Genomic DNA, 26,311 nt, shown 5'->3' with positions numbered 1-26,311 from the left:
ACAAGAAATTAAAGATCACTCAATATCCAAAGCTCTCCGAAAACTATTATGAAAATTCCCAAAAGAAAGCTCCCCCAAGAACTTGAATTCTATCCTATTTATACACTTTCTTCCAATGATCTTCAAGCCTTGAGTTGGGCCTTTGCCCTTGGTGGAATTGGGTTGAAAGAGGCCTTGGTTGATTGCTCTTGGAGTTTGAAGAAGAACCAAAGTGAACCAATTGAACCGGGTTGGAGTTTTGCAAAAGTTGGAGTAAAAGTTTGAGCCAAAGTTAGGGGTCTAACTTTGGCTCCAACTTTTCATATCAGCTAGCACAATTTGCTGATACCAACGTTGGTGCCAAAGTTAGGGGTCTAACTTTGGCTCCAACGTTGGCCCTTTCTAGTGCACTCATGGCGCCAACGTTAGCCTCCAAGTTAGGGGTCTAACGTTGGCGCAAACTTTTGCTCCTCTCCTTTGTATTTTCATGTGCCAACGTTAGCCTCCAAGTTAGGGGTCTAACATTGGCACAAACGTTAGGTGGCCAGGGAGGAGTTTCTCATGCCAACGTTAGCCTCAAAGTTAGGGGGCTAACGTTGGCGCAAACTTTTGGTGCCCAGGGGAGAAATTCATGTGCCAACGTTAGCCTCAAAGTTAGGGGGCTAACGTTGGCGCAAACTTTTGGAGCCCAGGGGAGAATTTTCAAGTTCCAACGTTAGCCTCCAAGTTAGGGGGCTAACGTTGGGGCTAACTTTTCAACCAAAAGTTTGTGCAAAAGTTTGATGCTAACTTTAGGTCCAGCTTTTTGCTTCCTGGTTCAATTTCACTTATTCCATTGTCTTCTCTTCACTCCTAGCCATTCCTTCTTGCTTCAACCTTTCTCCAAGCTTTCTTCACCTATCATTAATCAACCAAACACATCAAAGCTATGCTTAAAATCATGAGATATTCATTCTATCATAATATGCAACAATTATAGCATAAAACCTCATGAAATGGCATGAATTCATACATGGTTGATTCAATCAAGGGAAACATGAAAATCTACTCAATTAGCTTGCTTATGGTTCAAGAAAGTGCATAATTCTAATGAAAACAAAAGGAAAAGACTAGTTAAAATAGGCTAGGATGACTTGTCATCAAGGATCTACTGAGTAAATTTCTAGCCAAATTCTACCCACCTCAGAAGATGATAAGATTGAAGACAGAGGTACAAACCTTCACCCAAATAGATGGAGAGTCACTTTATGAGGCCTGGGAAAGATACAAAGCCTTAATCAGAAAGTGTTCTCCAGAGATGTTCAATGAATGGGATATGCTTCAGAATTTCTATGAAGGATTGACACTGAAAGCTCAAGAGGCCTTGGATTATTCTGTTGGAGGATAAGTGCAGCTCATGAAGACAGCTGAGGAAGCCCAAAATCTCATAGATACTGTGACAAATAATTAATACTTCTATGCTCATCAAAGGCAACGCCAACCAGCTCAAAGGAAGGGTGTATTGGAGCTGGAAGGTGTGGACACCATTTTGGCTCAAAATAAAGTGATACATCAATAGATCCAGCAACAAATATAGATGATGGCCAAAAGGATTGATGGTCTTCAAATTGTAGTAGTGAACACAACAAATCAACCACCAGCTGGGTGGGGGCAAAATGAGGAAAACTATGAAGAGCAGCAGCAAGAGCAAGTTAACTATATGCACAACCAAGGAGCTGGACAAAATGAGTTCCATGGAGACACTTATAACTCGTCCTGGAGGAATCATCCCAATTTGAGGTGAGGAGACAACAAAAACCAGCAGCCTTAGCAGAGAAACTCAAACCAGAACAATTCCAGAAACACAAACCATCAAAACACTAACCAAAACCAATATAGAAAACCACAAAACAATTAACCCCAACCCAACTACTATCGACCCAACAACCCATCCACTAACGAAAATAACTATCATCCATCCTCGACATCCCATAATCAACCACAACCACCCCAATAATCTCAAAGGATCTCCAACTTGGAGATATTGATGGAAAAGATGATGAAACATCAAGAGCTAACCAGTAACAACCATGAAGCTTCAATGCGGAATCTAGAGAGGAAATTGGACAATTGTCCAAGCATACAGCAGCTGAGAGACCAACCAATGCACTTCCAAGTAACACTATTCCCAACCCAAGGAAGAATGCAAAGCCATTCAACTTAGGAGTGGAAAGACCTTGGTAAATGACAAAGAAACTAACAAGACGCCTGTGGAGAATGATGAGGCCAGCAGCAAGGAAGAGGTGACACTTAAGGAGAAGGATGAGGAACCTCAAGCTTCAAAGAATGGGAAGCAGATTATTGAGGAACATTCATAAGCACAGAGGAAAGAAGTGAAGCCTTATACTCCTCCTCTACCACATCCTCAGAGATTGCAAAAGGAGCTAAAGGATCAACAATTCCCCAAGTTCTTAGAAGTGTTTAAGAAGCTGGAGATCAACATCCCATTTGCTGAAGCATTGGAGCAGATGCCTCTATATGCAAAGTTTCTCAAGGAACTTATTAACAAGAAGAGGAGCTGGAATGAAAAAGAGACAGTGATCTCGATCCAAGGGTGCAGTGCGGTCATTCAAAGAGGTCTCTGATGACTTGCATCATCTACCCTTCTTTCTTGCATAAAGAGGACCATAAAAGAGCATAAATCTCATTGATCAGTATAATTCATGCATTATTTGATGAATATTATGGTACACTACTTTGAAATGAGTTGTGTTGAATTTCACATGAAAAAGGCATCAAAAATGGGTAGAAAGCAACAAGAAGCTGGGCGTGTGAAACTGGCATGCCACTTGGGAGCAAACGCCACAAAAAATGCACTGGCGTGGCATGCCAGGAACTAGGCGTGGCACGCCAGTACTAAATTCCAGAGGAGAAGTCCAAGCATGCATGTGGGCGTGGCACGCCAGGGACTGGGCGTGGCACGCTAGTACAAAGTTCCAGAGAGCAACAATGGAGGACACAAAAGGGGCGTGGCATGCCAGGTTAGGCGTGGCACGCCGAAACTATCAGCTACTATGGGCGTGCCACTTGAGCAAAGGAGCGTGGCACGCCAACTCACCACTCCAGGAAGAACCCTCACTATGGCGTGCCACTTGGTATCGAAGGCGTGGCACGCCAGCTCCAAGAAGTCACTTGGGCGTGCCACTTAAGAATCCAGGTGTGGCACGCCAAGCTTGAAGAGTTCACAAATGTATGGGCGTGCCACTTGAGCTGCATGGCGTGGCACGCTGGTACAATAATCCAGAGAAGGGGATGAAGGCAATTGAAGACTGGGCGTGCCACTTGAGGTCGAAGGCGTGGCACGCCAACCTCTCAATCTCACTTAGGTGTGCCACTTGAGCAACCAGGCATGGCACGCCAATGCACAAAGAGACCAAAGCAAGGGCTGGGCGTGCAACTTGATGTCGAAGGCGTGGCACACCAACCCAAGAATCTCACTATGGTGTGCCACTTGAAGACTGAGGCGTGGCACACTAGCTACTGGAACCAAGGCAAGATCATGGGCGTGGCACACCAGCCTCTAGGCGTGTGATAAACCACTATTTCATGGTTTATCTTGTGCTTAATTGAATGGATTTTATCAACTCTTTACCCACTTATTCATACTATTTGCATGGTTTTACATTTGCCTTCCTAATTATGTGTTTTGATTGAAAACATGCTTCTTTGATCTTATATTTTCTTATTATTAATCCTCTCTTATTACCATTAGATGCCTTGATATGTGTGTTAAGTGTTTTCAGATATTATAAGGCAGGAATGGCCTGGAGGATGGAAAGGAAGCATGTAAAAGTGGAAGGAATACAAGAAGTTGGAGAAATTGCTAAGCTGTCCAGCCTGACCTCTTCGCACTCAAATGACTATAACTTTAGCTACAAAAGTCCAAATGACGCGGTTCCAGTTGCGTTGGAAAGCTAACGTCCGGGGCTTCAATTTGATATATAATATGCTATAGTTACCCTGACACTAGGTGACGCGACCGCGTGATCCATGCGGCCGCGTCGCAGTGACAAAAATCAGCGTGTTTGAAATCTTCTCCAGCGATTTCCGGGCTGTTTTCGACCCAATTCGCGGCCTAGAAAACACAGATTAGAGGCTATAAAGTGGGAGATCGCATCCATTCATAAGGAAGCTTTCATATTCACAATTTTAGCAGTAGATGTAGTTTATAGAGAGAGAGGTTCTCTCCTCTCTCTTAGGATTTAGAATTAGGATTCTTTTCACTTCATGATTATTTCGTCTTTTGCAATCACAGGTTCAATGTTCCTTTTATTTATTTTTGTAATTTAATTTATGAACTCTTCCATGTTACATTTGATATCTTTATTAGTGCTAATTTGAGGTATTTTCAGATCTATGATTGCTTTTCTTTATTTAAATAATTTAGGTTTTTCCCTTTTGGCTTTGGTTGATTTATTGGTAATGCTTGAGCTGTCAAATAAAGGGGTGGTTGAAATTGGGAGTTGCTCCAATAACTCTAGTCTTTCCATAGGAATTGACTAGGACCTGAGGATTAAGCTAATTAATCCACTTGATTTACCTTCATAGTTAGAGGTTAACAAAGTGGGACTAAAACCCAATTCACATCGCAATTGATAAGGATAGGACTTCCAGTTCTTCATACTTTGCCAAGAGTTTATTTTATTATTATTATTATTTTATTTTATTTATCATATAACATATTCTCACCTTACTTCCTAAACCCCAATTTACAAACTCATAACCAATAATAAGAACATACCTCCCTGCAATTCCTTGAGAAGACGACCCGAGGTTTGAATACTCGGTTATCAATTTTAAAGGGGTTTGTTACCTGTGACAACCAAAAGGTTTGTACGAAGGGATTTCTGTCGGTTTAGAGACTATATCTACAATGCGACTGTCTTTATGACATTCTTTACTGGCAAAAATCCCAACGTTAAAATGGCGCCGTTGCCGGGGAATTGCAAACGTGTGCCCTATTATTGGTTATTGTAAATATTTATTTTTTTTATTTTTGCTTGTTTATTTGTTTTTATTTTTGTTTTTATTTTTGCTTTTTCATAAATTAAGAGGTTATTGGTTTTTATTTAGTTATTAAAAAAAAATTTTTTTTTTCAAAAATTTGTTCTTAATGTTCATCTTGATCTTCAAGTTGTTCTTCGCGTTCATCTTGACCTTCAAGCTGTTCTTAGTTGTTTTCTTCGTTTTGATCTAAAAATTTGAAATTTGGTGTCATTTTATTGTTTTTCTCTTTCCTCACTAAATTCAAAAATATTTTTAATTAATTTTTTTCGAAAAAAAAATTTCAGATTTTTATTTTTAAAATTTTTATCTTATCTTATCTTATTTCAAAAATCAAATTTCAAAATTCAAATTTCAAAATTTCAAATTTTAAATTTCAAAATTTAATTTTCAAATTCAAAATTTAGATAACCTTTTAATTTAAATTTATTTTTATTTTTATTTTTAATTTTTATTTTGCTACTATGAACTCTCACCCCTTTGGCTATGAGTCTGGTTACAATTATGTTTGTAGGAAGAAGAAATTACAATGAGAACAGGCATCAAGGTTGGAACAATCAAAGATGGGAGGAGCCACAAGGGCTTGATCAACCCTCATGGCAACAACCACCTCCAATGGACTATCAACAATCACCATCATATGCCTATGAACCTCCACAATACAACTTGGGACCACCATACTCACAAGCCCTTTTCCACCATTCACCTCCATATGACCCTAACCCACATCCACCATACCAACCACCTTATGAACCAAATGAACCATACATAGATCCACCCCAAACCTCCATGGAGAAAGCACTTGCTGATCTAAACTCTACTATACAAGCTCTCTTCACCCAAATCAGACCACCAAATACCTTCAACAATCAACCCTCAAGCTCTAGTACACTTCTTTGTCAACCACAGAATAATCTCTCCATCCCAGCACCACCATCCATGGAAGAGCACCCACATCCATCAATCCAAGAGCAAGATGATCCCAATTATGCTATTGATATGGAACAGGAAAGAAGGAATCATCTTCACGAATCCATACTTCATAAAGAGCTAGAGGAGGCCCTACGGGTAAGTGTAGGAGAGACCCTTGAAGATGAAAGAATAGTTGAAAGGAGTTGTCATAGAAAGAAAAACATCGAGGATGAGTACGATTTTATACTTAAATAACTCGACAAAGCAGCAATTATTAAAAAGGAAGAAGTGGTTGCAGACTTAAGAGATGTTGTACCTCCATTGGAAAGTCCAGTCACAGAACCTCCTTCCACGGTGTTTGATGTTGATGTTGAGAAGAGCGTACAACCTCCAAGGTAGATCATGGTTGAAGATTTTGTAGAGGTTGATCAAGAGGTAGAAGATGTCAAAGAAGAGCACAAGGGAGTGGAGCTTGAAATTACCTTCCCAAAGTTGTTGAAAACCCCTCCCCCTAAGTTGCCATCATCATTCACAACATTCAAGTGGGTAAAATTCATATCCCATAGCTTTCTAATCCCACTTATATATGGGCTACTGGAGACGGATGGTCAACTTAGAGCTCTTTGTGACATTAAGAGTAAGAGGAAGATGGCCGGTGATAAGAATTGTCAAGCAAGGTTCATTATGGTTGGAAGCTTTAAGTTTAAATGCAAAGGTTGGTATAAAACTCAACTGAATGGGTCTAGGAAGCTGTTTGAATGTCTCAGTGAGAATTCCAACTATTCACCACCCAAGTGAAAAAATGATGATCAACAAGAAGATGGGTGCAAAGGCAAGGTCTGGGACCCCGGGATTCATCCCAGAAATCAACACTCTTGGGGCCTTGTTGTAAGACCCAAGACTTTCGAGAAGTCCTATTTGAACTAATCTCAAATCATATATTTATTTATATTTTTAATTTCATAAATTATCTTATTGAAGGTAATTAAAGGTAGTTTTGATTAATTGGATTTGAAATAAATTAAGGTTTTTATCCAAACTCTATGCTTATGGAGTATTTCTCTATTTACAACTTAAAGTTCTAGAAAACTAAAAATAATGAGTTTGGGCTATTTAAATTAAGATTTTATCTAATTTTATAATTATTGAGTTATTTTATATATTTAAATTATAAAGTTTGTAGTTGTGAAATAATAAGGATTTTTATATGATTTGGACTAAATAATTAATATTTTAAAATATTGATACTACTATTTTGGAAAATAAAGAAATTTAGTATATTATTTCTAATTTTTGGATTTGAATATTTTATTAAAAATAATTTGCAAAATGGATGATCAAATAGTATTTTATATATATTATTATTGTTGGATTAGAATTTATTTTCAATTACCATATTATCCCTATTTTATTTGAAATTACGAAGTTACCCTTGTACCTAATTTTACCCTAATCCTAAAACTCAACACACACAACCCTAACCCTGGAAACCCTACTCGGTTACCCGGTTCCCCTGATCCAGTGCACACTAGTGCACCTAACCCTAACAACAGCAGTAGTAGCTGTAAACAAAATGAAGAAAGGAAGAGATAGAAAGGGAAAAAGAGAAGAGGGGGAGGACCGGAGGGGAAAGAGAGGAGGAAGGAAAGGAGGTGGCGCCGGTGGGCGTCACTACACCGTCGCCGCCGTCGTGACGCTGCCAGGAGGTCGAAACGGGGAGAGAGTAAGGAATCGGGAAAGAGGGATGGTGCGGTGCCGGCGAGGAGCGCCGTCGCCGTTGCTGTCGCCAGGAGAGGGAAGAGCCGCTCCAGAGTTGCGCCGTCTTGCCGCTAGGTCACCACGCCATTGCGCTGAGGGAGAAAGCTTGTGGGAAGAGGACGCCGTCGAGCTTCTTCCCGTCGCCACCATCGCCAACCATGGAGGAGAGAGAAGAGGCGAGTGCGAGTCAAGATTCGCGCCGAAAAGCTACCGCCTGGGTTCTGTCGTCGTCATCTTGCCTCTGCCGGTGAGCATGACGAGAGAGAGAGATCGGGTAGAGAGAGAAGACTCGCGAGGGAGTCACCACGGGAAGGAGTTCGCCGCCGCGTCCCATTGCTTGCGCCGCCGCCATCCACCCTCCCTGCTGCCAGTCGCCATTCACAAATAAGAGAGAGAGAACCGCTGCAGAGCTCTATCGCCGCCGCATTGCTGGCCTCGCCATTGTCATGCTTGCGCTACTGCTGCGTCACCGGAATTCCATGCCGCCGCTGCTGCCGCCGGGAACGCCACGGCTGGTAAGGGTTTAAGTTGGTCTTCGTTTCCTTTGGGTTTCCGGAAGCTTTATTGTCGTTGCATGTTAATTTCAGTTGTTGTTGCTGAAGTCCGGGTCACCACTGCCATTTGAGGTGGCTGCCGGGCTGCCGCCAAGCCGGTTCGGAGACCACCGCTATTTCTGTTCAGCCGTTCCTTCTTCGTTCGGTAAGCGTCTCGATCTGAAAGCCCTCTAGTTACTGCTCCATTATACGTTGAGGTGTTGTAGCATTCGTTGTTATGAGAGTTAATCTCGGCTATTATATGTTGTGATTAGAGTGGTTGTGGTTGTTGAGAAAGCGGGTTGGAGCTGAGGTTTTGACTGTAGTCGATTCGGGTCAATACGAAAGGTGTCAGTTAGCGAGTTTGGGTTGTGATTTCAATGTATCTAGGTAGGGGATTTTTATTCAAACTGATTCATTTTAAAGTGGAAGTTGTTATAAATAGATATGTTGTACAAAATGTATTTCTGGTAGTTATGTGAGTCTTATGAATTGTCTGGTTTTATCTTGAATGAATATGGGTGCTTGTTTGATTGTAACAATGTCTGATTTTGGTAAATTGGAGATTTCTGGATTGGTTGATTCCAATGATTTTTGATAATTTGAAAGTTGAGTTTTGTTTTATTGGAAACTGATTTAGTCTTGAACCTGTCAGAAAGGATTGATGATTGGTTTTGTTGGGACCCGAAAAGGGTGGCAAAGACCAAGTTTTAGGGGAGATGCTGCCGAAATTTCAAGAAAATCTGAGATTTTGATTGGAATTGTTATTTTGGAAAAGAATGAATTATGCTTTGACTTAAATATTTGAGAAATAAATTATGTTTGAACTTGCCTTAGTACGAAAATCTCTATATCTTGGATGTAATTATTATGAAAGGAATTATGCCTTAAAAATCAATTTAAGTATGAAATTTTTATGTTTTGGAAATTGGTTTACGTAAACAGATTTTGGAGGGGGTTTTAATGGGTTTAAAATAAACGTGGTTTTCAATTAATCTATTTCACTTTACGACATTTAGGAAGAGCTTGAAGTATTTTCTGGAACTTTGATTTATTAAAAATGAAACACTTTCCGAGCCCTTGGAAACAGATTTAAGAATGAAACTGAAATTGGTTTTCGGTTTAAAAATGATTTGGTTTTGGCTTAAGTTTGGTTGCTTTTGAAATTGGTGCGAAATAATTGGAAACACGATTTGGTTTTGGGTTTAAACCCTATTCTATTTATTCAACTCAACAAGTTAAAGTTTCAGAGGTTTTCAAGGAATTTAAGAAAAGAGATAGGTTATTCTCCCCTGAAGTATTGAGACTCCGCCGAAGAATTTTACGACCAAATCTTGATTTAGAAATGAATGATTTTGAGTCTTTCAAAGAGATTTTGAACTTGGCATGGTTTTGAGATCTTTGGAAGTATTGGAAAGATGTGGAAAGTGGCTCCATTTTGAAAAGTGATTCTTGGCTAGCTGTGAATTGACTACGTTTGTTACTTAAAAGTAAATGGGCCAATAATGATTTTGAATTAAGATTTTGAGCCTGATTGATTGTAGATATCATCAAGATTGATGAGTTACTGTTTGGTAGGCATAAGGGCCGGGTTCGTCCCGCTTATGCTGAGAGATTTGATAATTGACGAGATTGTTGATAAGTCGTTTGCGCCTGGCAAGGATGATGGTTAATCCCGCTTGTCGAGGTTGCGGCGCCCGCGTAAGGACAGTGGTTAATCCCGCTTACGTGTAGATGTGAGGTCGGAGGCAAAGTATCCCGCTCACATCCTTTCGGATCATAGGAGTGTGCAGGCACTGACATTCTGGACCGTGTGGCGGGCACGTTATCCCAGAGGGTTCCCATTTATACGTGATCGAAACGCAACATTCCCATGGAAATGTGTCGGGTTGGCAATTGAACCGACAATATGATATCACAGCCAGTAGGACAGGCATTCATCATTTGCATCTAAGTGATATTGTTTGGGTGTGCATATTGTATTTGGTTTGCTTATGTGAATACTTATGTTAACTGCTAACTGTTATACTTGTTGTAATTGCTCTTGATTGTGCTTGAACCACATTAATTGTGATTGTGTTTGAATTGATTGGTTTGTGATGAGTTGGTTACTGATTGAGCTGTTTGGGCCGGGGGCCGTGTTGGATTGGATGGGCTTGAGGCCGTGATTGGTATATTGATTCCTAGTTCTGTATAAAGTATCTGATCGATTCAGTATAGACATAATGAACCTATGCTTGGAACGAGATGATCATTTATACCGCGTAGGTAACTGCTTTCATGGTTGCGGTCTAGAAAAGACTTTTCAGACATTTTTTTTAGGAAAAAGGTTTTATTTTAGAATATTTGAGAAATTTAGCAAGTTTTCAAAAAAAAAGGGGAATTTTCTGGATTACGAATGTGAACCTATGGTTTTTGGAAAGACTTATAAGACGAGCAATGATCACTGAACTCTAAGAATGATTTTATTTTTACGTATCTTGTTATAGAAATTTCTGTAATCCTATAGTGAGAACAAGCGAGGACGACGTTCTCACTCCTCTACAGGTTATTCCTTTTCAGGATATGGAAGGCGAAGCTTCAGGAAAGTTATGTTTATTTTCTGTTTATTTGGTCCTTTTGTATTACCGTAGCTATTGTTTTCCCTCGCCTTTATCCTTATTATGTTTGTAAGAGGGATAGGAAATTATGATATGTATAATTGTAAACTAGTGATATATATATGTATATATATATATCTTAAGGTTATATCTGAATTGTATGTGCATGTATGTTTAGGTTTTCACGAAAAAGAGTTATCGAAGTGTTATGCGGTTTTAAGTTTTAAACAGGCTCATATTTTTAGTCTTAAATATTATAAAAGTCGTGGAAATACTCGAGCTATGAGAGTGGTGCAGCCGGAAGCGTGACATTTTGATAGTTAGGGTGTTACATTTGTGGTATCAGAGCGGTCTTTCCTGTAGAGCCTGAGGAATGGACCGACTCTGCTTCAATTGCATACTCTGAGCGTTTGTCATGTAATAGGTCTTATTGAATGACGAGAATTAGAGCTTTATGCACATTACTGTCTATTGATTAATGCCATTAGTCTTGCGTTGCATAATTCCTGATATTAAGTTTGGCCGGCTTAATACTAGTGAATTATGTATATGAAAGCACTGATGCATTATCATAGATGATATACGAGTTTTGAGTAAAGTAAATCGCTGGTTTTGGAAACGTTAGAAACTATTTCTCGAGGTTACTCAGTTATGTGCTTTGGATTCTGTTGGATGTCATGTGACTTATTGTTTCTTAGCCTATTTTGATGTTCTTGTCAACTCTTTTGGGAAGCAGTTTGATGTTTTCAATCCTATTTTTCTGTTCATATGCATTCTTCTTGATTCTAAATTGCATATGCCGGTTTGAATTTCTTGGTGTATCTGTCTTTCTCTGTTTGAGCTCTTTTCTTGATTCATGTAATTTTTCGACATGATTTTAAACGTGTCTTGATGCAATGTGTCTTTTTATGTCCTTACTTCTAGTCTTAAAAAAATGGTGATTCAGTTTTTCTCTTAATTGACTATATTTATAACCAATTTTCAAAATTTTATAAAATCGCTTTTGATTTGATATACATCTATCTATATAAAACTTTGAAAATTCCTTATGCAATTTAAAAACTATTTATTTCTAATACCTCGCATGTTCTTTTACTGGTTTATGGAACTACACTTACTTTAAATACAATTTGACTTTTCAAAATAATTTTATTATGGTCCCTATACGTAACTCTATTTGATTACGTACTTAGGTATTTTTAAATTCTTAAAGGAAGGGCTTTTCACTTTATTTCCAGTTAGTTTTCGTTTGACAAATTGACTTTAATTTAGTATGATACATTATTTACGTAATTGTTGTTCTTTTGAAAATATTAGGTTCATACCTTTCCTCTCAAGTATGGGCTAATTCTTTAAGCTTGTGTTTCTATGGTCATGATACTTGATTTTGTTTTTAACTACTCTTTTTCTTTTATGAACACCACTAGTAGTCACAGTTTTCCTTCTCTAGTGAATTTCATGCTCCTCTAAGTCAACTTAAATTGTTTCTATCTAGTGTGTTGTTTGTCCTCCCAATTGTCCTTCTTTAGTCAAAGGTTCTTTCTTGAAAATTCACTGTTGATTGAGTTGTTTTTCCTGACGAGTGTTGCATCATTTTGAACCAATGGAAAGCTTGTTTGGTGTCCCATGCTTCGTGGATCTTGTTTGAACTCCCTTGGCTTGAGATCCTTTCTTGTTTGGTGATGCCAAGGCATCTTAGGCTAGTTTCACTAGCATTTTTCTGTTAGTTTTAGTTGTTTTATGCATTTTCTTGAGCTTAAAGTAACCAAGAATGGTCAAATGAATAACAAAGCAATGAACCATCCAAACAGTATGATTTTAATGCAAATTCCATGAGTTTTAGTTATATTACTTGAATGCTATGAATGGAAGATTTCTCATGAAATTTTGCAAGACTTTGATGCAATTGTTTAGATGATTTCAGGGAAGAAGAGGCTAAGCAAGGAAGCAACAAAATCAATAAAGGAAGCTTGAATATCACATGTGGAGTTTAAGTTCCAGTTTAAGCCTAAACTGGAGCTTAAACGCCAGAATCAGGAAGGCTAAGAAATGCTGGAATTGAAGCTTAACCTCCAGTTTAACCTTAAACTGGAGGTTAAACGCCAGAATGAAAGTCTCACCAAAGAAGCATTTCCATGTTTAACCTCCAATTTAACCTTAAACTGGAGGTTAAACGCCAGAAGTGAGAAGGGCACCAAGGGGGGTAGTTCCACGTTTAACCTCCAGTTTAAACTTAAACTGGAGGTTAAACGCCAGAAAAAGGAAAAGCACCAGGGAGCCATTTCCACGTTTAAGCTCCAGTTTGACCTTAAACTGGAGCTTAAACGTGTTCGACCAAGTTTCTCCTCCAGGGTTGCTTTCTCCATTTCCACGTTTAAGCTCCAGTTTAACCTTAAACTGGAGATTAAACGTGTTCGACACCTCCAGGGCTACCTTTCTCAGCTTCCACGTTTAAGCTCCAGTTTAACCTTAAACTGGAGCTTAAACGTGTTCGACCTCCAGGGTTGCTTCCTCCATTTCCACGTTTAAGCTCCAGTTTAACCTTAAACTGGAGCTTAAACGTGTTCGACCTCCAGGATGGCTTTCTCTATTTCCACGTTTAAGCTCCAGTTTAACCTTAAACTGGAGCTTAGAGGTGTTCGACCTCCAGGGCTGCCTTTTCTATCTCCACGTTTAAGCTTCAGTTTAACCTTAAACTGAAGCTTAAACGTGTTCGACTATATTACCCTCCAGGGCTGCCTTGTTCCATTTCCACGTTTAAGCTTCAGTTTAACCTTAAACTGAAGCTTAAACGTGCTTCCACAAAAGGCATCACTGGAAGTGTCTGGCGTTTAAGCTGCAGTTTAAGCTTAAACTGCAACTTAAACGCCACTCTTGGAAAAGGTTTCTGGGCCAAAAATATTGCAGTTTAAGTTAGTATTTGAGCACAAACATTAACTTAAACTTACTCTGGTATGAAACCCAATTGAATATCATGGTTTATGGGATTGGGCCTGAAGGATTGATGAGTCTGAAATTTCAATTTATTGAGTCATGTGTCATTATTTGATTATCACTAAGTTGGCTCAATGAATGTTACAGAATTTGGATCAACAGCCTCATCAAGATTATGGATCATAAACCCAAGGCAAAAGGAAAGCAGGGAGAGGCCTCAAAGCCCAAGAAACACAACAGAAGCTCAATATAGAAAGTGTATAAATAGGATAGAATTTAAGTTAGGGAGGACTTTTACTTTTTCATTTAGCTAGTTTTCATATCTTTGTAGTTGAATTCAGAGCTATGACTCACTAAACCCCTTTCATTGGGTTAGGGAGCTCTATTGTAATTCAATGAATCAATAATAGTTTATCTTCTTCTTCAATCTTTTCTCTTGAATTTTGTTAGAAAGCTTCTCGATCTAATTCCATTGGGTAGTTGTCTTGGGAAAGAAACTACCCATAATTGGAATCCTTCGGAACCTTGGGAAAGGAATGGAGGATTCATGCTAGAGAAGCTTTCTCACAGTGAATTGGATTGGGGTTTGGATGGATATTGTGACATGTAATCCTACCAAATTGTGGTTCATGAAACTGTGTGGTATAATCAGTGATCGAGCATAATCTCTTCTTATGAACATTTAAACCAAGGGATTGGGAATTTGTTTGTTTTTAGAGAGAATTGGTGAGCCAAGGGATTGGTATCCAATCATATAAGATTGCCAAGCAAAATTCAATGAACGCATTGGTTGAGGAAGAGATAAACATGTTTTGATTCGGAGATCTCAATATCTCCTAACACCCAATGAATTCCCCATTTCTGATTTCCACTTTCTCTTTATATTCTGCAACTCAATTCATGCAATCACCCCCATTCCCTTTTAATTTCAGCAATTTAGCTTCTGCTCTTTAATTCATGCAATTTAAGATTCCGCCATTTCAATTTCTTGTCATTTACTTTTCCCGCCAATTTTACATTCCGCAATTCTCATCTAAATCTTGATTCCGCTCAACTAGAACACACTTCTAATCCGAATTGCTCACTCAACCAATCCTTGTGGGATTCGACCTCACTCTATTGTGAGTTTTTACTTGACGATAACCGGTGCACTTGCCGGAAGGAATTTTGCCGATCGTGCAATTTCCTAAATCGTAGCATAACTAGTTTATGCGCATCAAGTTTATGGCGCCGTTGCCGGGGATTGGTTTTCGATTGACAATTCTCCAATTGGAAGTTAACTAGATTGAGCATTTTTTTTGTTTTGATTAATTCAGTACAAGTTACTTGTTGAATTTTAATTTCTGCACTCTGTTACATGCTTTCTTTCTTTATGCCTTTAAATTCAAGCAACTAACTCACTGACTCACTAACTGTTTGAATTAATTCCTCAATTGTTCTAACCATACTCTTCCATTAACCAAGAGTATTTCACTTGTTTGTTGCCTGTGCTGTGTTCTTGTATGACAGGTAGGAGAGGAGAGACATCAACTCCTCCATATACCGAACCAGAGAGGACCCTTCATAGACTTAGAAGGGAAGCAAGAGGGAAGAGAGTACTGGGAGAAGAAGAATCTGAAGGAGAATCTGAGGACAATTTTGAGGAAGCTCTAGATCTCAACATGGATAGAGAAGTTCACAACCATGAGAGAGCTGATGGAAACAATGCCATTCCTGAGAGGAGGGTTCTTAGTTCATACATAAACCCAACCTCTGGGAATTGTGGTAGCAGCATTCAGAAACCACCCATTCAGGCCAACAATTTTGAACTCAAACCACAGCTAATATCACTTGTGGAGAATCATTGTTCATTTGGTGGGAGTGCTAATGAAGATCCCAACCAACATCTCACAAAATTCCTGAGAATTTGTGACACTGTGAAGTCCAATGGAGTCCAGGAAGATGCCTATAAACTGCTTTTGTTCCCATTTTCACTTAGGGACAAAGCAGCTAAGTGGCTGGAATCATTCCCAAGGGGGAGTCTAACAACATGGGATGAGGTGGAAAGCAAGTTTCTGGCACGTTTCTACCCCCCACAAAAGGTCAATAGGCTTCGATCTGAGGTTCAGACTTTTAGACAACAAGATGGTGAAACTCTCTATGAGGCATGGGAGAGATTCAAGGATTTGACAAGGAAATGCCCACCAGACATGTTCCATGATTGGGTGCAATTGCATATTTTCTATGATGGACTGTCTTATGAATCAAGGAAGGCTGTAGACCATTCATCAGGAGGTTCATTGAACAGGAAAAAGACTGTGGAAGAAGCCATTGAAGTGATTGAGACAGTGGCTGAGAATGAGTACTACTATGCATCAGAGAGGCACAACACTAAGGGAGTCATGGAGCTGAACCATGTTGATACAATTCTAGCCCAAAACAAAGTGTTTGCCAAGCAACTAGCAGAGCTTACCAGGCAATTAGAAACAAAGCAAGTGGCTGCAATACACACACAAGATCAAGAGGAAGTAAGCATTGAAGGAGGTGATTGGGAAGAGGCCAACTTTGTGGGAAACCAACAAAGGCAATCATATGATCCACATTCCAACACTTACAACCCAGGATGGAAAAATCACCCAAACTTTGGGTGGGGGAACCAACAAACCCAACCACAAAACCACAAACCTTACAACCACAACCAACATAACAATTCCACATACCAAAACTCCAACCAAAGATCATACCAAGCCACACAAAACACTTACTCCCAACCATCATATCATGGCCAAAATAATCAACCTACCCAACCTAATCCGAACCAACAATTTCAAGACCAATTAAACCGGATAGAAGGAATGATGGCAACGATGAGTCAAGACATAACCGAATTGAAAAGCTTCAGGGATGATGTGAGAGCTACCTTAAGAAACCATGGTGAAAAACTCAAGAGGATGGAGTCTCAAGTAGGAGAGCTATCTCAACAGGCCCCCAAATCAACTGCAGTGTTCCCTAGTGACACAGAAAAGAATCCTAAAGGGGAACAAAAAAGAGTGAGATGGGAAGAATGCAAGGCCATCACCATATTGAAGGAAGTTTCAGAAGAAGAAGGAATCAGGCCCTCAGAGCAGGAGCCAGGAATCTTGAAGGAAGGTGTGGAGGAAGCTAAGCAGGAAAGTGAAACTGAGCAAGCCAAGGAACTGCAAAAAGGCACGATGGAAACATACCAACCAAAAGCACCATTTCCTCAGAGGTTAGGAGGAGGTGAAAAAGGGAAAACCTATTCAAGGTTTTTAGAGACATTTAAGTCTCTCCATATCAATATTCCCTTTCTTGAGATTCTCCATCAAATGCCTACACACATCAAGTATTTAAAAGAATTGTTGAGCAAGAAAAGAGTTTTGAAGGGAGGACAAACGGTAACAATGAACAAAGAATGCAGTGCCCTCATCAAGAAGGACACAGTCTCTAAGAAAACAGACCCAGGAAGTTTTCATATTCCTTGCATCATAGGAGAAACAAAAATTGACAGAGGATTCTGTGATCTAGGAGCTAGCATAAATGTGATGCCTCTAACTCTTATGAAGAGGCTACAACTGAATGAGGTGAGATCCACTGATGTAATCATACAACTGGCTGACAAAACTCAGAAGCAAGCTGAAGGGGTAGTTGAGAATGTGCTGGTGAAGGTGGGAGATTATTACTTCCCCACAGACTTTGTCATTTTGGACATGGAGGAAAGCTACCTACACCCTATCATTCTGGGAAGACCATTTCTAGCCACTGCTAGAGCACTCATAGATGTAGAACAAGGAGAGCTAATTCTGAGAATACATGATGAACAACTCATTTTCAAAGTTTTCAAACCTGCATCTGAGCCTGAACCAGAACCTGAAAAGCCTAAGGATGATAGTAGCCATCTGTGTTTGGAGGAAAGTAATCCAGCAGCTGAAACTCTAAAACAGCCTTTGGAAGGCAAACAGGAGTTACAAGAGTTAAAGCCACAAGAATCAATGGAAACAGATCAGAAGGATCCTACTGGCATAAGGGTCAATGAAGAAATCCTCAAGAGAAAGGGAAGAATGATAGGGAAATTGCCAAGAGGGTGGAGAAACAAGAAAATTCCCACTGAAGGTTTTTCTCCGGGAGATAAAGTGATATCAAGTCATTGTCTGCCAATCCCACCCGGCCTCAAAACCATTCCTTCCCAGCTCCCTCAAGTGTTCACAATCAGGAAAGTTCTTTCTATGGAACATTTAGAGGTCATGAAGGAATCAAGTGGGGACGTTTGCATAGTGAGAGGAGAAGACGTCAAGCACTACAATCCACCCTAACAAGGGACAACTGTCAAGCTAGTGACGTTAAAGAAGCGCTTCATGGGAGGCAACCCATGTTTTTAATATCCTTACTTTTTTTTTTGTTTTGTTTTGCATCTAATAAAGCATGGTTTCTTATGCATGAACTTGAATCCTCAGGACAACTGCTGAAAGAGTGCACTAAACATTGCATATAAAATACAATTTGTCTCTAAGTTTGGTGTGCCTGAAGGCACCCCAAACTTTATTCAAAATGCATTCAATTTTTCATGCAAAGAGCACAACCAAACATTAAGTTTGGTGTTCCTCTTTGAACACGGTTCATGAAAAGCAAGAAGTTTCTCTGGATTTCGAAATTCATGACAAGTATACCATTCGCATGTTTTAATACTTTGGTTTCAATTACTTAGGGTAGTAAATTTGTTTAGAATCAAAGAGCCAAAGTGACTATGATTTATTAGAATTATGCACATTCATTAAGGACAACCAATATGGATTTCATGTCATCAGGAGACTTTACCAAACACTAAGTTTGGTGTCCAGTAATAAGTGTGCATACATACAAAAGTCACGGCTATAAGCTCATGAAGTCAATCATTGATTTACATGTGCAAGTACTATTCATCATTCACATGGACCGAAAAATAATAGCAAACTTGTTTGTTTGTGCAGGTACAAAAGAAAAGACAAAAAGGGAGGAAAAAGACAAAGGAAGGTACGGTGCTTGGTCAAAAAGGAAGTTCACAAGTCTTTGAAGCTAACACATGGGAAAAGGAAGTTCTGCAAGAAAAGATTGCTACATGTACAACCTAATGCACCCAGAATACTTCCAAGAAAATGAAAGGCAATTCATCCTTCTCCCTAATCCATATATTTACCATCAAGCCACCCTTCACAAACCACCCTAGCCGTCCATTTTTCACTTACGGGCCCTATAAAGAACCACTTGGGAAACGAGTTCAACGCCACCAAATCTCCTTCATGCACATTTTCTTCATCATAGCATAAACTATCTCTTGCCGAAAACAACCTCCCCACATTTCCAACAACACTTCTTGCTTCACCTTGTCAACTTTAGCTTGTCACTTACCCCAAAACTAAAGAACCAATGGCAGCTTCATCTAGCCACAAAAGAAGAAAAGACAAGCAACCAATGGAGGAGAGCAGGGAATTCGATGCAAGGAGATACAAATCAGTTTTCCATGAGATTCAAGCCGAATGGATGAGACCTAAAAGGGTACTAGCTGAGGTCCCCTTTGACCTTGAAAAGGATGAGTTCCCAGGTGTTTGGGAGAAGATCAAAAAGAGGAAGTGGGAGCTCCTGACTAAGCCAATCACTAAAATCAACATCAACTTGGTGAAGGAGTTCTATGCAAATGCAGTGAGGGAAGACTCAACCAAGAAACCCACATACAAAAGCTATGTAAGAGGGGTGGAAGTTGACTTCAGTCCCAAAGAAATCATGAAAACTCTTGGCCTGAAAAACATACATTTCAGCCAAGCAAGTTATGAAGAAAGAATGATAGGAGAACCTGACTATACAACTATTGCTGAAGACCTTTGTGCCATCAGAGCTGAATGGGTGAGAAAAACAAGAGGGGCTCCAAGAGTCTTGAGAAGGGGAGACCTAACACCGGAAGCTAAAGGGTGGTATGCAATAGTTAGGAGATCCATCCTACCCACTGCAAACTCTTCAGAAATAGTCCCTAAAAGAGCCATCTTGCTACATTGCATTATGGTGGGAGGGGAAATCAAAGTTCATAAACTCATTGCTGAACAGATACAAGAGTTTAGTGAGAAAAGTGACCCTGAATCCTGGCTCCACTTCCCTAGTACCATCATTAGACTATGCATCGATGCCCAAGTACCACTTGAAGATGAAAGACCTAATTGGCTATATCCGGGACTGGCCATAACTGCATACAGAATGACTCTTGGCCCAACTGCTCCAAGACACACAAAAAGAAGAAATGAAGAAGGGCAACAAGCGGAAGAAGAGCAAGAAGCGGAACAAGAAGGACAGGAAGGAGAAGACAGAGAAGAAGAGCAAGAAGAGCAAGCAATTCCAGAAAGAAGACAACGAACTCCTATAGACCCCATGGATATGAGCAGAATGCAGGAAATCATGGAAGGAATGTCTCAACAATACATGAGGTCTCAGGAGAGACAAGAGGACTTTCACCTAAAAATGATGGATATGCAAAGGAACTTTGAATCAAGATTCTTGGATCTGCAAAGGGAACAGAATTTACACTTACAGGAATCCTTCAGCCACATATGCCAACACCAAGATGCCAATGTCTTGGCAATCAAGGAAGCCACCACCTTACAGAATGCAAGATACTCAGTCCAAGCTGATTACAACATCAGTTCGCAAATCAAGCTTAACTACATAGGGGAACATTTACACAAGATGGACCCAGCATTCCCAGCTTTTGATGAGTATTTCAAAGGGAGGAAAGAAGGAGAAATAAACAAGGCAATGATCCTTGAAAAAGGAGTGGAAGAAACAATGAAAAAGGCTGGATTCTGGAAAAAGCTCATAAGAAAAGACAAAGGAAACACAAGTGGTCAAAAAGAGGCAGGAAGCAAGAAGAAGCAGGATCCCAAGAATTAAGAAGAACCAAGCAATAAATAAGAGGTGGTCTCGTTCCTTAATAATCAAATGATAATTGGTGAATTGTCTTTATGAGCTTTCTTTCATCATAAGTCATTTAAGTGTTATGTGGAGTTTTTAGTCTGAGTGTCTGTTTATTGCTTTGAATAAAGTGAATGCCTTGATGTTTGGATATAACTTCACCTTCTTAATCAAATGCTTGCCATGCTTGTTCTGTTTCCAAAAATAAAAGAAAAGCTTTGAACAAAAGTAACTTGGCTCAATTAGTGACAAATCAAGTAGAATTAAGTGGTGGTATGCATGCTTGATTGTTTAGTCAGATCACTGGAAATAGAGTGTAGAATTATCATTTTTTATGTAGAAATTGAAAACTGTCTATGGATCTTGATGAATAAATGTCTTTGGCCATGAAAAAGAAAGAAAAAGAAGAAGAAAAAGCCACTGAAAAAGGGCAACCAAAAAGCAAAAAAAAAAAAAAAATTGAGAAAATAAGCTAGGCACCAATGGTTGAACTTCTGAGACAAATGCCTGTGGTGTTTATGTATTAAGGATATGCTTGGATGAATAGGTTCTGAGGAGTGTTTCAACACTCGGTAACTTGGGTTAACTAACCCGGGATTATCAACCAAAAGTCCATTATCAAGAGCAACCTAAATACAAAACATTTAGTCACACAAAGAGGTGCTGGGCACCAATGTCTCAAGAAGAAATGTGAACTAAAATGCCTAAAGTGGATATGTGTAGTGCACTGATATGAAAAAGAAAATGCCAAAGGCTTGTGCAACACATGACACTAAGCAAACAAGGAGCAAAGGAGCTCTAAGAAAAAGAAAAGAAAAACAAAAAAGAGAAAAGTGCCAAGGACATAAGAATAACAAGAGGCCATAGCAGTGTTTGATGGATGCAATGAAAAAGTGATAATCTTACCTGATAAGTATGAAAAAGTGATGCTGCAACTTTCTGCATAAAACCCTTCTGATGAACTTCAAATGCTTGCTAATAGAGCCAATGTAATTGCTTTCTGTTTCATACTTTCTTCTCAAATAACTCAGGACTTGCTTAGGGACAAGCAAGTATTAAGTTTGGTGTTGTGATGCCAAGGCATCTTAGGCTAGTTTCACTAGCATTTTTCTGTTAGTTTTAGTTGTTTTATGCATTTTCTTGAGCTTAAAGTAACCAAGAATGGTCAAATGAATAACAAAGCAATGAACCATCCAAACAGTATGATTTTAATGCAAATTCCATGAGTTTTAGTTATATTACTTGAATGCTATGAATGGAAGATTTCTCATGAAATTTTGCAAGACTTTGATGCAATTGTTTGGATGATTTCAGGGAAGAAGAGGCTAAGCAAGGAAGCAACAAAATCAATAAAGGAAGCTTGAATATCACATGTGGAGTTTAAGTTCCAGTTTAAGCCTAAACTGGAGCTTAAACGCCAGAATCAGGAAGGCTAAGAAATGCTGGAATTGAAGTTTAACCTCCAGTTTAACCTTAAACTGGAGGTTAAACGCCAGAATGAAAGTCTCACCAAAGAAGCATTTCCACGTTTAACCTCCAGTTTAACCTTAAACTGGAGGTTAAACGCCAGAAGTGAGAAGGGCACCAAGGGGGGTAGTTCCACGTTTAACCTCCAGTTGAGGTTAAACGCCAGAAAAGGGAAAAGCACCAGGGAGCCATTTCCACGTTTAAGCTCCAGTTTGACCTTAAACTGGAGCTTAAACGTGTTCGACCAAGTTTCTCCTCCAGGGTTGCTTTCTCCATTTCCACGTTTAAGCTCCAGTTTAACCTTAAACTGGAGCTTAAACGTGTTCGACACCTCCAGGGCTACCTTTCTCAGCTTCCACGTTTATGCTCCAGTTTAACCTTAAACTGGAGCTTAAACGTGTTCGACCTCCAGGGTTGCTTCCTCCATTTCCACGTTTAAGCTCCAGTTTAACCTTAAACTGGAGCTTAAACGTGTTCGACCTCCAGGATGGCTTTCTCTATTTCCACGTTTAAGCTCCAGTTTAACCTTAAACTGGAGCTTAAACGTGTTCGACCTCCAGGGCTGCCTTTTCTATCTCCACGTTTAAGCTTCAGTTTAACCTTAAACTGAAGCTTAAACGTGTTCGACTATATTACCCTCCAGGGCTGCCTTCTTCCATTTCCACGTTTAAGCTTCAGTTTAACCTTAAACTGAAGCTTAAACGTGCTTCCACAAAAGGCATCACTGGAAGTGTCTGGCGTTTAAGCTGCAGTTTAAGCTTAAACTGCAACTTAAACGCCACTCTTGGAAAAGGTTTCTGGGCCAAAAATATTGCGGTTTAAGTTAGTATTTGAGCACAAACATTAACTTAAACTTACTCTGGTATGAAACCCAATTGAATATCATGGTTTATGGGATTGGGCCTGAAGGATTGATGAGTCTGAAATTTCAATTTATTGAGTCATGTGTCATTATTTGATTATCACTAAGTTGGCTCAATGAATGTTACAGAATTTGGATCAACAGCCTCATCAAGATTATGGATCATAAACCCAAGGCAAAAGGAAAGTAGGGAGAGGCCTCAAAGCCCAAGAAACACAACAGAAGCTCAATATAGAAAGTGTATAAATAGGATAGAATTTAAGTTAGGGAGGACTTTTACTTTTTCATTTAGCTAGTTTTCATATCTTTGTAGTTGAATTCAGAGCTATGACTCACTAAACCCCTTTCATTGGGTTAGGGAGCTCTATTGTAATTCAATGAATCAATAATAGTTTATCTTCTTCTTCAATCTTTTCTCTTGAATTTTGTTAGAAAGCTTCTCGATCTAATTCCATTGGGTAGTTGTCTTGGGAAAGAAACTACCCATAATTGGAATCCTTCGGAACCTTGGGAAAGGAATGGAGGATTCATGCTAGAGAAGCTTTCTCACAGTGAATTGGATTGGGGTTTGGATGGATATTGTGACATGTAATCCTACCAAATTGTGGTTCATGAAACAGTGTGGTATAATCAGTGATCGAGCATCATCTCTTCTTATGAACATTTAAACCAAGGGATTGGGAATTTGTTTGTTTTTAGAGAGAATTGGTGAGCCAAGGGATTGGGATCCAATCATATAAGATTGCCAAGCAAAATTCAATGAACGCATTGGTTGAGGAAGAGATAAACATGTTTTGATTCGGAGATCTCAATATCTCCTAACACCCAATGAATTCCCCATTTCTGATTTCCACTTTCTCTTTATATTCTGCAACTCAATTCATGCAATCACCCCCATTCCCTTTTAATTTCAGCAATTTAGCTTCTGCTCTTTAATTCATGCAATTTAAGATTCCGCCATTTCAATTTCTTGTCATTTACTTTTCCCGTCAATTTTACATTCCGCAATTCTCATCTAAATCTTGATTCCGCTCAACTAGAACACACTTCTAATCCGAATTGCTCACTCAACCAATCCTTGTGGGATTCGACCTCACTCTATTGTGAGTTTTTACTTGACGATAACCGGTGCACTTGCTGGAAGGAATTTTGCTGATCGTGCAATTTCCTAAATCGTAGCATAACTAGTTTATGCGCATCATTTAGTCTAATTCCCAATACTCTTGAATATTCTTATGTGATGGCAACTTCAAGTGTATTCTTAGAGTTTTGATGTGAACTTTTGAAGCAAGTTTTGGATTCTCTTAAGAAACTTAAATCAATTCTTCTCGCTTAAAAATTGCATCCATAGCTATCCTTTAAATTGGAAAAGTTATTTTGGAGTTGACATGCATTATTTTAAATAAAGTTTTGAAACCGACTGATAAGTAAATTTTTACCTCAGGATTTCCTTTTCTAAATAGAGTTTAACTTGTTCCATATTTTCTATAAAATTTTATACACACTTGTTTGAATCTAGACTCTGAGTGTTCTTGAACAAACGTTTGATTTTCTTACAACCCTGCCAGAATATCAGTATATACTTTTAGCTGATTGAGTACCTAAATGTCTTTCAGGATTTTCGAAAGATTGTTTTGGCCTTAACCCAATTGACTTTCAATTTTCAACCCTCACCTATTCTATCTTTTACTTGGAAACTATTTGGACAAAATGCAATTTAGTTTTCTTTAACCATATTGCAGTTTTGATATATGTTTATGTTACCCTTTTGTGAACTGCGAGTTACATACTTTTCTTTTAGCACAGGAGGTGATCTTCTTTCAGTTTTTTCATACTTTATATTAAAATGTATTATGTGAACTTGATCAAAAATTTTAAATCTTGAGAGTGTCATCACTAGCTTTAGTTGACCTTCTTCTATGATTTTATACTTGTTAACTCAGCTTGATTTAGTTCCAAATTACTGTCTTGCTTATCCTTTTGTGTTCCTATCAGTTGTCTCTGATTCAGGAGTCATCTTTGAGGTTGTTAAACTGAATTTCTTTCCAATACTCTTCATCGATTGTACATCCTTGTTTACTTGTAGATTCAACAATTCTTTCAGAACTCTTGCGGAGATTATCCTTGTTGTTTGTCCTTCTATTTCAAAGTCTTTTACCTTTCTGAGTAAACTCGAGAATTGTTTTGATGTCACGTGCGATCTTTAGGTATAGTAATGCGATGCGTAGTTCTTTAAGGCCTGTTCGTAGATACGGAAGGTGAAGTGGTAAGAGTGCAACATTATGAGAAGTTGTGGGAGTTTCGTTTCTCGTGGAAGAGTCTACGGATGTTAGGTTTGTGACCGGTTATGGAGTTGTGAAGTGATTGATGGAGTTGGGAAGTGGAAGTTTCGAAGGGGTAAGAGATCTGTGAGGAAATGTTATATCCGTTGTTTTAATACCAACTTGTCTTGTAGCCTTTTGCCACATTAACTATATCTCTGCTTTGTGAACGCCTATCTTGACTTGCACCTTATATTGTTTCTCTAAGCTTTTGTAAGATTTTGAAACCATATAACCTTTTGCATTGAGCCTATCTTGTATCCTTCACCTTACACTATACCTTACCTTTATATTTAAATCTTATGGATATCAGGTATTTGAACTTATGTATATATATGTGTTAAGATCTCTTACTTTTCTAAAAGGTATTTAAGGCTATGTACTATATTATGTATTACTTTAATTTTCGAGGACGAAAATTTTTATAAGGTGGGTGGAATGTAAGACCCAAGACTTTCGAGAAGTCCTATTTTGAACTAATCTCAAATCATATATTTATTTATATTTTTAATTTCATAAATTATCTTATTGAAGGTAATTAAAGGTAGTTTTGATTAATTGGATTTGAAATAAATTAAGGTTTTTATCCAAACTCTATGCTTATGGAGTATTTCTCTATTCACAACTTAAAGTTCTAGAAAACTAAAAATAATGAGTTTGGGCTAATTAAATTAAGATTTTATCTAATTTTATAATTATTGAGTTATTTTATATATTTAAATTATAAAGTTTGTAGTTGTAAAATAATAAGGATTTTTATATGATTTGGACTAAATAATTAATATTTTAAAATATTGATACTACTATTTTGGAAAATAAAGAAATTTCGTATATTATTTCTAATTTTTGGATTTGAATATTTTATTAAAAATAATTTGCAAAATGGATTATCAAATAGTATTTTATATATATTATTATTGTTGGATTAGAATTTATTTTCAATTACCATATTATCCCTATTTTATTTGAAAT

The 26,311-nt window shown here is 38.6% G+C and overlaps 1 non-coding gene across 1 annotated transcript; it reads right to left on the bottom strand.

Annotated features, from left to right (window-relative positions):
- Positions 1-15,846: 15,846 nt before the first annotated feature.
- On the bottom strand, positions 15,847-15,950 carry LOC112774917 (small nucleolar RNA R71). The gene has a single exon (XR_003189371.1). It is a non-coding gene; the product is annotated as a small nucleolar RNA R71 (small nucleolar RNA).
- Positions 15,951-26,311: the final 10,361 nt, after the last annotated feature.

This window comes from Arachis hypogaea, chromosome 18 (assembly GCF_003086295.3).
Source record: "Arachis hypogaea cultivar Tifrunner chromosome 18, arahy.Tifrunner.gnm2.J5K5, whole genome shotgun sequence".
In the NCBI taxonomy this organism is placed as follows: Eukaryota; Viridiplantae; Streptophyta; class Magnoliopsida; order Fabales; family Fabaceae; genus Arachis; species Arachis hypogaea.
This window is presented reverse-complemented; position numbering and strand designations above follow the sequence as displayed.